General features: G+C 47.3%; 1 protein-coding gene across 1 annotated transcript in view; it reads left to right on the top strand.

Moving 5' to 3' along the window:
- Positions 1-12,288, top strand: part of PTH1R (parathyroid hormone 1 receptor) — a 104,964-nt gene that overhangs the window by 45,879 nt on the left and 46,797 nt on the right. The window lies entirely within an intron of this gene.

Genomic DNA, 12,288 nt, shown 5'->3' with positions numbered 1-12,288 from the left:
CTTTCCTTTGATTCCCAGCCTCCTGTTTTCCATCAGGAAACCTCAAGCCACATCCTCTGCTGCTCCTTTGTCCCCTCACCCCGTGCCCAATTAACACCTCGTTAATGAGCACATGTGCGAAGGCATTTCCTGCTGGTGTCTCTGCCCACCTGGTCTTGCTCCCGCGCCCCTTTTCCAGCTTTTCTGAGGCAGCATTTGGGATCCATCCCCCTTCCCTGTGGGCAGGGATGGGGTTGACAGCTGGATTTTGGGCTCTTTCCCAATGGCAGAGCAAAGGGAGCAGATCCCAGGTGTAGAGAAAAGCAAGGCAATCCTTCCCAATAATATTTCTGGGTTTCACATTCTCTGAAACTCAGAGAAAGGAAAAACAATTCTTATTATTTGCTGTGCCTGTGTTTGTGCCAAAGTAGAATGCAATATGGAAATTGTTGGTGTTTTGGTTCCTTGGCCTATCAGGGCCAGGTGTGTAACCCCACATTTCTCTTCACAGAGAAAAGCAAGGCACAATTCTTCCCAAGAATATTTCTGTGTTTCACATTCTCTGAACCTCAGAGAAAGGAAAAACAATATTTATCTCATTTTCTGTGTCTGTGTTTGTGCCAAAGCAGAATGCAATGTGGAGATTTTTCACCCACAGTGACGGTGGTTTGGTTCCTGGGCCTGTCAGGGCCTGGTGTATAGCCCCATGTTTCTCTTCACAGAGAAAAGCAAGGCACAATTCTCCCCAAGAATATTCTTATCTCATTTGCTGTGCCTGTGTTGTGCCAAAGCAGGATGCAATGTGGAGATTGTTTACCCACAGTGATGGTGGTTTGGTTCCTTGGCCTGTCAGGGCCAGGTGTGAAACCCCACGTTTCTCTACACAGAGAAAAGCAAGGCATAATTCTTCTCAAAAATATTTCTGGGTTTCACATTCTCTGAACTTCAGAGAAAGGAAAAATAATATTTATCTCATTTTCTGTGCCTGTGTTGTGCCAAAGTAGGATGCAATATTGAGATTGTTCACCCAGAGTGATGGTGGTTTGTTGCCTTGGCCTGTCAGGGCCAGGTGTGTAACCCCACATTTCTCTTCACAGAGAAAAGCAAGGCACAATTCTTCCCAAGAATATTTCTGTGTTTCACATTCTCTGAACCTCAGAGAAAGGAAAAACAATATTTATCTCATTTTCTGTGTCTGTGTTTGTGCCAAAGCAGAATGCAATGTGGAGATTGTTCACCCACAGTGACGGTGGTTTGGTTCCTGGGCCTGTCAGGGCCTGGTGTATAGCCCCATGTTTCTCTTCACAGAGAAAAGCAAGGCACAATTCTCCCCAAGAATATTCTTATCTCATTTGCTGTGCCTGTGTTGTGCCAAAGCAGGATGCAATGTGGAGATTGTTTACCCACAGTGATCGTGTTTTGGTTCCTTGGCCTGTCAGGGCCAGGTGTGTAACCCCACGTTTCTCTGCACAGAGGAAAGCAAGGCATAATTCTTCTCAAGAATATTTCTGGGTTTCACATTCTCTGAACCTCAGAGAAAGGAAAAGCAATATTTATCTCATTTGCTGTGCCTATGTTGGTGCAAAAGCAGAATGTGGAGATTGTTCACCCACAATGATGGTGGTTTGGTTCCTTGGCCTGTCAGGGCTAGGTGTGTAGCCCCACATTTTTCTTCACAGGTGTGTAGCCCCACATTTCTCTTCACAGAGAAAAGCAAGGCACAATTCTTCCCAAGAATATTCTTCTCTCATTTTCTGTGCCTGTGTTTGTGCCAAAGTAGAATGCAATACGGAGATTGTTCACCCACAGTGATGGTGGTTTGGTTCCTTGGCCTATCAGGGCCAGCTCTGTGTGTGTGTGTGTGTGTCTGTCAGGACTGAGGGTGACAGTCACGAGATTCTGGGCCATGTGTGCAGAGTTCAGTGCTTGGCAGATTCAGTTTAGATGTAATGTAACATAGTGTAATATAATATAGAATAATATAGTATAATAAAGTAATTAATTAGCCTTCTGATATCAGTTGAGGTCTCCTCATCATTCTCTTCCCTCGTTGGAGGTTCCCTGCAAAATTCCACACCCATGGATTTGGAGATCCCATTATTTTGGTGCTGGTTGGAGACCTGGGTCTGGGACTGGGACAGAAAACTTCCAATATCCAGTGGTTTAATCCCATGGACACAAATCCTGCCCCTGGAAAAAGCTGTCCTGAGCTCCTCAGACCTCCTGCTCCATCCTCTACAGCAAATCCAATCCCAAATAGTCCAAGAGGAGGAATCACCTGGATTTCAAGGCTTTGGAGGCTTCACCCATTAGCAGAGGAGAACTAGATTCAATTAATCTGCACTAATCCAAAGGCAGAATGAATTCCCACTCAACCTTTCACAAGGAATGTTTTTTTAGGATTTAGCACCCCAGAAATCCCCTCTGGGAGTTCCCAAACAAAGCAGCGGTTTGCCAAACTGCCCTTGAGATGGTTTAAGGAGTTTGTGGTCCCAACAAAGAGTTTTCCAATTTGGAAAAGTTCTTCCCACTTTTCAGAGGAGCTGGCATCCACAGATTTTGGGATTTCAGATGCCTTTGGACACAGGGAAAGCAGTTGGGTCCAGTGCTTTCCTCCTTGGATGATCCAGAATTTGGGATGTGGTGTCTGTTTTGGGACATCCAGATCCTCATCCAGAGGGAGGACCTCATCCCATTACCTCTTCCCTCACTGCAGATCCCAAAGAAAATTCTGGGAAAGGCAACAATCTTCACAGTTATGATGCTCCAGCTCCTATCCACAGATAAGATTTAAAAGGAAAAATCTCTGAGGAAAAGTACGGTTGATTTGGAGCAAAATAAATCCTGGATGTGGTTTCTAGTTGATCTATGGTCAAATCCGTGCTGGGTTTGTCATTCCAAAGGGAAAAGGACAGGCCCACCAAGAGGCAGCAGTTTTGGGGAGATCCTCAGGAAAATACATCCCACAGTTATCCAAGGATGGGATTTCTCCAGCCTTTCTTAGGGAGTTGTTTGTGGTCAGGGATAAGATCCACGTTCAGCTCTACTGGAAGGGATCTGCCTGGAGAGCCAGAATCCCTCTGGGATCATCCTGGAGCAGCTCCAATTGAGGGCCAGCCCTGCCGACAGCCCAGCGGTGTCGGATGTTTGGGAAAGGAGAAAGTTTCCACTTAAAATTCCTGACCCAACTTGAGGGGGATCTCTCCTGGGAAGATCCTCACCACAAGGGTCACAGGAAAAGACTCTTTGACCCCACTCCAGAAAGCAGGAGCATATCCTGGCTGGCAGGGTTGATATTCCAAAGAAAAATCCTGGAGAACAAAAATATTTAAACCCTCTAAACTTTCAGACTTTCTTCAGCCACTGTTTGTGTGTAAAAACTCCAAATCCCCTTTTTTTCACCCCCTAAAAAGGTTAAAATTCCATTTTATGGGAGGATGAGGTCCCTCCTCTTCTCCTGGAGGGCTCACAGGGATCCTCTGGCCCCTGGCCACCTCCCAGGTGTCTCTGAGCCCTGGCTCCTGATCCCTGTGGCTCCCACATGGATCTGTGCCATGGGGAGCCGAGGCTGAGCTGCTCCAGGAGCTTCCAAAGAGCCCCGGCAGGATTCATGCGTCATCTCCACCTTTGGCTGAGGCACTGAGGGCTGGAGACCCAAAATACGAAACCAAAAAAAACCCAAAACCCTTCCCCCACAAGCATTTGGTTTCCTCCTTTTCTCTTTTTTTTCCCCCCTCACCCTCCCCCTTTTTCCCTTAAATTTAGTCTCCAGATGAAAGCCTTTGGGAAAGAACAGGAAACCCGAAAATTTCTCTTCTCCCGACACAAATATTCCATCCCAGCCCTGGTGGGCAGCTGATGCCACCCCAAAGTTAAACCTGGAAGGGGATGAAGTGAAACTCCCAGCCCTGAGCCATCAGACCTGACTTTTTTTTTTAATCCATGAATTAAAAGCTTGTCTTTCCCTGGTTTGGAAAAGGAGATGGGACATTTTGTGGGGAAAGAAGAGGGAGTTTTGCACAACCCTGTCATTAGCAAAGGCCATGGCCAACCCTTTCTCTGGGCCCGAGGTGTTGCAGCTCCAAACTGGGTTGTTTTTTTAATAAATAAACCTATTTTCCCAGGAAAGGTGTTATTTTTAGTTGGGGATCTGGGTCTGTTTACCTGGGTTGTGCATCCCAGTTTGGTTTCACTGTCCCGAAAGGACCTAGAGCTGATTCCAGGCTCTCGCTGGCCTTGAGGAACCCCAAAATCTGCTCCTGGTTTCTTCTCCAGAGGGTCCAGCACCATTCCCTGACGCCAGAAGCTCCCAGAGGCTGGGAGAAGGCACCTCAGAAATTAAGGGAGACAGAGGCAGCCTAAGCCCTAAACACCCCAGCCCTCCATAAATCCATAATTTCTCCAGTTATTTCCATCTTCTCCCAGTTCCTGTTCTCAGTCCTTGCAGATGTGGCCCAAATTCCACAAAAAAAAACCAAACCATCCTTTGTGAGCATATTCCCAGCACAGTTTTAGCCTGGAAAAGCTGTCACTGCCCCAGTGGGCACCAGCTGGGGAGTCAGCATGAACCAAGAGAACTCCTAGGATGGAATTATGGACCAGGAGAGCTTCTAGGATGGAATTATGGTCCAGGAGAGCTTCTAGGATGGAATTATGGAACCTGAGAGCTTCTAGGATAGAATTATGGATTGGGAGAGCTTCTAGGATGGAATTATGGATTGGGAGAGCTTCTAGGAAGGAATTATGGACTGGGAGAGTGTCTAGGATAGAATTATTGACCAGGAGATCTTCTAGGATGGAATTATGGACCAGGAGAGTGTCTAGGATATAATTACTGACCAGGAGAGCTTCTAGGATGGAATTATTAACTGGGAGATCTTCCAGGATGGAATTACCAACAGGGAGACCTTCTAGGTTGGAATTATGGATCAGCAGAGCTTCTAGGACAGAATCATGGACCAGGAGATGGAATTATGGACCAGGAGAATTTCTAGGATGTAATTATAGACCAGGAAAGATTCTAGGATGGAATTATGGACCAGGAGATCTTCTTGGATGGATATGTGGGCCAGGAGAACTTCTAGGATAGAATTATGGGCAGGGAAAATTTCTAGGATGGAATTATGCACTGGGAGAGTTTCTAGCATAGAATTATGGACCGAGAGACCTTTGAGGATGAAATCACAGACCAGACCATTCTCCTGGAGTGTGAGGGAGTTCAGAGTCATTGATATGAACTGTGATGGACTTGAAGGAGCTGAACCTGGGATGCAGCCTCTTCCTGCAAAGTTATATGGGCCTAGAGCTCCCAGTCCTACTGAGGAATGTCCACAGAGTGCCTAAACAGGGTTTGGAAGACATGGCAGGGACAAATCTTGGGAATTACAAGAGGCACCAGTTGTCTGTGGTTTAGATTTGTAAAGGAACACAGAGAAAGGGTGGAAAACATTCCAAAGGGTGGCTGAACTCTAATGCTAATTATCAACCTTGTTTCAATGATTGAGATGGTATCTTGGATGGTATTTTTCCCTCTCAGAGAAAGGCTGGAGGGGTTTGGAAGGACTGGATGTGCTGGAATGAGGAAAGAAGGGGATGTGCCAGCAGTGGCAGGTCGGGAGTTCCCGATGGGATGTTGGAGGTTGAGTTTCTGCTCCTGGATTGGGAAGCTGAGGGGTGGATGGGCAGAGTCCAGGAGGTGTCTCCAGAGCTGGGTCATGGAATTGTCTGGTGGCTGTGACGTGGAACAGCTCCTGGCCCCTGTGTCCATCCCCTCCAATGTCTGTGTCCTCCAGGGCTGAGCATGGAAGGGGTGTTTGTTCTGTCCATGAGACGCTGGGTGAAGAGCAGCAAAGGTCTTTGAGCAGTGACAGACAGAAGCTGCCTCTGCCCATGGCCATGGAACTTCTGGAGTGGGTCCAATGGAGCTGAGCAAGGGCCTGGAGCATCTGGGTGCCCAGGAAAGGCTGAGGGAGCTGGGGCTGCTCAGCCTGGAGAGGAGCCCCAGTGAGAGGGGCCCTCAGCCCTGGGTGTCCCCGAGTGTCCCTGGCTGTCCCTGGGTGCAAGGAGGGGCAGAGCAGGGCCAGGCTCTGCTCCGGGGACCCAGCTGTGACACCAGGGCCACGGGCAGGGACTGATCCCAGGAATTCTCCCGGCACAGGAGGCAGAACTTCTGCCCTGGGCAGTGCCCAGCCCTGAGCACAGAGCAGAGAGGCTGTGGGATCTCCCTCACCGGGGATATCCCAGACCTGTCAGGTTGTAATCCTGAGCCCTGTGCTCTGGGATGGCCCTGCTGGAGCAGCTGATCCACTGTGGTCCCTTCCAGCCTGGTTCTGCTGGATCAGTGAGGATCCCACTCCTCACATCCTTCCATTCTGTCCAAACAATGGGATCCGCACACAGCTGGGTCACACAGCTGGGTCACACCCCCCCCTCCTCCAACCACACCCCCTATAGACAAAGACAGCCCCAAAAACAGCCCCTCATCCCCCCTTGCCCTCACAGCCAGGTTTGAAATCCATCTGCAAACCCCCAGACTTAATTCCTGCCCCTCCAAGCCCCCATTCCTATCTCTTCCTATCCCCAAATGATTTTTCCCCCTTCCTATCCTAAAACAATTCATTCCCCTTCCTATCCCAAAACAATTCCTTCCCCTTCCTATCCTAAAACAATTCCTTCCCCTTTCCTAGCCCCAAATGATTTTTCCCCCTTCCTATCCCAATACAATTTTCCTTCTTCCTATCCCAAAACAATTCCTCCCTTCTTCCTATCCCAAAATGATTCCTCCCCCTTCCTTTCCCAAATGATTTTTTCCCCCTTCCTATCCCAAAACAACTCCTTTTCCTTTCCTATCCCCAAATGATTGCCCCCCTTCCTCTCCCAAAACAGTTCCTTCCCCTTCCAAACTCAAAATTATTTTTCCCCTTCCTATCCCAAAACAATTCCTCCCCCTTCCCATCCCAAAATGACCTCTCCCCCTTCCCATCCCCAAACACTGCCTCATTTTTTTTGGTGGCTCCTCCCCGCCTGCTTGCAGTGCCCCAAATGTCCTTCCCGTGCTGGAGTGACCACAATCACACGGCCCATTCCAGCCGTGGTCTCCGGGGGCCGATTGATATTCCGTGCCCCTGGATAAACACCTCCAGCCCGTGTTTGCGTTTGTGCAGCTGCCAAGGAGCCTGGCAGATGGTTTGGATGCCTTCTCCACATGCAGAGTGTCCCGTTCCTGCTGGAACAGGGACTGAGGCTGGGGGAAAGGGAAGGGAAACGGGGGATGGGATAGGAGCAGGAAGGAGGGAATGACTCTCCATGCACCCTGAGCAGGGATGGCCCAAATCTGCTCCTGCTTTTCTCTCTCCTACCAAAGCAGTTTCTGGGATTCTGGGATTCTGACTTGGCTCAAGTGGGGGAGCAAAGTCAGGGAGCGAAATAAGGGATGCATTTGGGACAGCCCCTTCCCAAAGTGTTTCTGGGATTGGCCTTCCTGCCTTCCAGAGGGAAATCCTGCAGCAATGACATCCAAGAGTGTTTTTGCTTGTTCCCATCTTGGAATGACTTCAGCTTCCACGCCCAACCTTCAACAGGAAAGGATTGATCCAAGAGATCCCAACCTTCAACAGGAAAGGACTGATCCAAGAGATATCCTGGTGGACAAGAGACAATGGGATCCTGGAGGGATCCCTTGTTTCCCTTCAGATCTCATTTCTTCAGGAATGTCATCCAAGAGCGTTCTTGCTTGTTCTCATCTTGAAATTACTTCAACTTCCAAGCCCTGAGATTGCAACTTTCAGCAGGAAAGGATTGATCCAAGAGATGTCCTGGTGGTGGACAAGAACCAGTGGGATCCTGGAGGGATCCCTTGTTTCCCTTCAGATCTCATTTCTTCAGGAATGTCATCAAGGAGAGTTTTTGTTTGTTCCCATCTTGTATTGACTGCAACTTCCGTGTGCTTCAAGGGGGAGGAACTGATCCAAGAGAAGTCCTGGTGGGCAAGAGCCAATGGGATCCTGGAGGGATCTCATGTTTCCCTTCAGGACTCATTTCTCCAGCAGTGAAGTGGTCAGTGATGTCCTCAAATCATGAGGAATTCCAGCGCCATTCCTTCCCACCTTCCATGTCTCCATCCCTGAGAAACACAGCTCTGGATTTGGAAGAGGCAAATCCCTGAGGGATAAACAGGATTGTCCCTTCAGCATTGCCTGGACAATGGATACACACCCAAAACACTCTGGGATGTGGGATATGTGTGAGATTTCCCTGTTTTCTTAACAGCTAATGAATTCCTTTGGACTTCCATCATCCCTGAATCCTACTATTTCTTCCGAGGAAAGAAATGTGTGACTTTTCCAACTCCATGTCCTGAACTTCATAAATTCAAACTGGATAAATTCAAACAGCACAATGGAACCCTCAAACTCAGTTTCACCAAAATTCCAAGAGGTTTTCAATAAGCTTTTCCAACTGGATGCTCTGGAATTCTCTGTGCTTTGGAATATTGTTACCAGGGTCTCGGGAGGGACTGATTTATCATTAACAGGCCAAGCTTCCCCAATTTTCTGCTTTCTTCTTGGAATTCAGCCTGGATCTCCTTGGAGAAATGACCAGGCGAAAAGGAAAACAAAGGGAGAAGCCAAGTTGTTGATACTGTGAATGTTTTTATAAATTCAGGGAAAAAAATGTTTGGAGGAGCTTTTTGGGCAAACAAATAGAAAGGAATGGCTTGTTTGGATTCCAACACAATGGGAAATATGGGAGTTTCCTTTCCTATTTTATCAGAGGTTCATTGGATGATTTGGGTTTGGGAGGGGCCCCTAAAGATTATCCCATTCCACGCCTGCCATGGCAGGGACAGCTCCCACTATCCCAGCGTGATCCAAGCCCTGTCCAACCTGGCCTTGGACACTTCCAGAGATCCAGGAGCATCCACGAATTCTCTGGAAAGGCTGTTCCAGTGTTCCACCATTATATAAAAATTATTAAAAATTACAGGTTTTATATAAAAGATATTTTAAAATTCATTATAAAAATTATTTAAATTATACATTTTTATAATTGTCATTTTAAAAATTTCTTCCTTGTAGTTAGTGGGAATTAACCCTCCTGTGGTTTAAACCCATTCCCCCTTGTGTTCCCAGGAGGTCTCCTTAGATGGGGGGACTGGAGGGATTTGGGATAGGAGAGGAGGATGGTGAGGCTCCTCTCCAGGACACGGAGGGGCCAATCAGCTTTTGGCTGTGTTGAACCCCAGGAATGTGGATCCAACAATCCCAAAGTGCAGCCACTCCTGATATCAGTCCACATTTCCATTTGAAAAAGGTTTTCCAAGAGTTTCAGTCAATGTAGGACCTCCTCCAATCATTCCAGGAGCTCCAGCAGATCCTGGCTTGACCTGTGGATGTTCCTCAGCAGGTTTCCCTATCTACAATCCCTGTTCCTGACCCAAAGCCTCTCTCCTTCCCCCGTGGCTCCCAGGATTTTCAGGGAACAGCTCTGTTATCCTGAATTTTAGGGCAGTGTCCCGGTGGCAGCTCCCAAATTTCCACCCGCCCTTCCCTCAGCTCATCATCCATCACCGGGGAATTCCAGGAAGGAAACCATCACTGGGATGTTTTGTCCCTCCTCCACATTTTCCTGGAATGGCTTTTCCAAGCAAGGAAGCCAGAGATGATGGAGACGAGGGGGAAGAGATTTCTCTGGAGGGGTTCAGGTCTTGGTAACAGAGACGGATCCTTCTGTTGGGAAGCTCAGATACTTCCCGAATTTTGAGTCCCACTGGATTCTTATCAGCACTTAATGCTCAGGATGACTCAGGATAATTCTTTGATGACTCAGGATTAAATCATTTAAGGAATCATTTCCATGCAGAGGTCACAATTTTAAATGCAGCAATCATCTTTTTGACTATTTCTAGGGCAGATCTTGGCTCCCCAAATCATCCCCCCATAAAGCAGCATTCCAGAGATGTCCCACCACTGTTCCCTTCAGCTTTTGGGGAGGATTTGTGGGCTCAAAGTACCCAAAAATCAATGATTGTGTAGTTTGTTATCAGTTTTCCATGTTTCCAGCACAAGGAGGATGCACCCACCACGAAATTTAGCACTTTCTTCTTTTCTGGCCACATATTTTGGTGGGATGAGAAATGAAACCTCTTAAAAGTGACATTGCCCTTTGCAATTTGTGAAGATTTTGGAAAAATGGGAGATTTTCCCTCTCAGAGCACTTTTGGAGGACTGTTTTTCTCTCAGAGTTGTTTCTCCACTGTGTTTCTTTTAATGTTTACTCAAATTGATTTATTTTGTCATAAGAACTGATTTTATTTTAGGCAAGAGCACTTTGAGGGCTCCATTAAATCTTTATTTACTTTCTTGTCTGCAGAAAAGACGTCAAGGACATCAACATTTTGTCCTGAGCCAAATTTTGTGGGGCCCTGTGTTGTTTTTTGTTTTTTTTCCTTTGTCTTTTGTACCTTCCAGAGAACTGAGAAATAAATCAACTCTTTTTTTCCCAGTGTAAATTATCCTGCAAATAATGAGCCAGAGGGAAGGGTTTTCCCAGTTTTCATGAATAGGAAATGTATTTTTCTCCTCCTAAGAAGCAGAGAAAATGGAATAAATTATTTCTCTCTTTTTTTTATCACGAGGGTGTTGAGGAGTTTTTGCTCCTGACCCACACTCCCAGCTGATGATTTAGAAGAAAGGCTGCGTTTTGTCTGGTCCTTTTCATCCACACTAAATCAGAGATAAGAAATCAGCTGCTAAACAATGAGATTTTCAGTGTTTTTCACATCCTAAAAACCACCAAACTGAATTAATCCGTGTCGGCTCTGAGCCTGGACCAGCCAAAGGGCTTTGAGGCAATCCTGATTTTCCTTTAATCTTGGGGAATCACGTTGGTGAGGAAGGATGAATTCCTCCGTGGTGGGAAGCTTTGATATCCATGGATGAGATCTTGGCCCTGTTTGGATTTCCACAAATTTGGATTTTATTGGCGAGTTCCATGAGGAATTTTCGGCAGATAAGATCAGGTGGTTGTCACCATCATATTTTCTGAAAAATCTCTTTGCCCAGGACTTGGCTCCTGGGAAGCTGGGAAGCCTCAGAGAAAAATGAAAACAATAATTCTCTGATTTGCTTCTCCTGTGTTTTGCTGCTTTGGAATGTGGTTTGGACATTGTTTAGCAACAGGTGATTGTTAGATTGGTTTCATGTGAGTTGTTTTTACTCTTTGGCCAATCAGGGCCAAGCTGTGTCAGGACTCTGGAAGGAGTCACAAGTTTTTATGAGTATCTTTTAGCCTTCTGTCTGTATCCTTTCTGTATTCTTTAGTTTAGTAATCTTTAATATAATATAGATCATAAAACAATAAATTAGCCTTCTAAGAGCATGGAGTCAAATTCACCATTCCTCCTTTCGACAGGGTCTCAGAAAATACCACAGGTGGTTCCTGTTCCTTTTGCTTCCCAGGTGTCTCCTGTGTCCTGCGTCGATAACCTCGTGCCTGAAGGCAGACACAACTCTGGGAGCAGATTTGGGCCAGATCTGCCACTTTGAGCATTTCATTCTCAATATTGCACTGCAGCTGGAATTCCATGGGTGGGTGCAGTTACCCAGCCCAAAGCGGAGGAGTTCCCTGAGAACAGGAGCTGGGAGTAAGAGATGCCTTGGGGGGCTGTGGAGCCCTTCAGAAGGATCTGGACATGTTGGGGAGATGGGCAGGGAGGAAATTTCTGGAATTCAGCAAGGGCAAGAGCAGGTCCTGGATCTGGGGAGATCATCCCAGTCCACCCCTGCCATGGCAGGGACACCTCCATGGGACTGCTCCAACCTGGCCTTGGACACTTCCAGGGATCCAGAGGCAGCTCTGGGAATTCCATCCCAGCCCCTCCCCAACCTCCCAGCCAGGAATTCCTTTCCAATATCCCATCTAAATCTACTTCCTCCAGCTCAAAGCCATTCCCTGTGTCCTGTCCCTCCATCCCTTGTCCCCAGTCCCTCTCCAGCTCTCCTGGAGCCCCTCCAGGCCCTGCAAAGGGCTCTGAGCTCTCCCTGGAGCTTCTCCTCTCCACATAAACATTCCCAGATCTCCCAACTTGGCTCCAGAGCAGAAGGGCTCCAGCCCTGGGAGAAACTTCTCTGGAGTTGCCTCCTCTGGATCTCTCCAGCAATTCCACATCATTCCGATCCTGGCGATCCCAGAGCTGGACACAGTTTGTACTTGTGGAATAAAACTTGGGATAATTCACACCTTCTAGAGCCACACTCTGAGAAGGAGCTGGCAATATTCCTAGGACAGATTTCCCAATGGAATGCCAGC

Source organism: Melospiza melodia, chromosome 1 (assembly GCF_035770615.1).
Source record: "Melospiza melodia melodia isolate bMelMel2 chromosome 1, bMelMel2.pri, whole genome shotgun sequence".
Classification (NCBI taxonomy): Eukaryota; Metazoa; Chordata; class Aves; order Passeriformes; family Passerellidae; genus Melospiza; species Melospiza melodia.
This window is presented reverse-complemented; position numbering and strand designations above follow the sequence as displayed.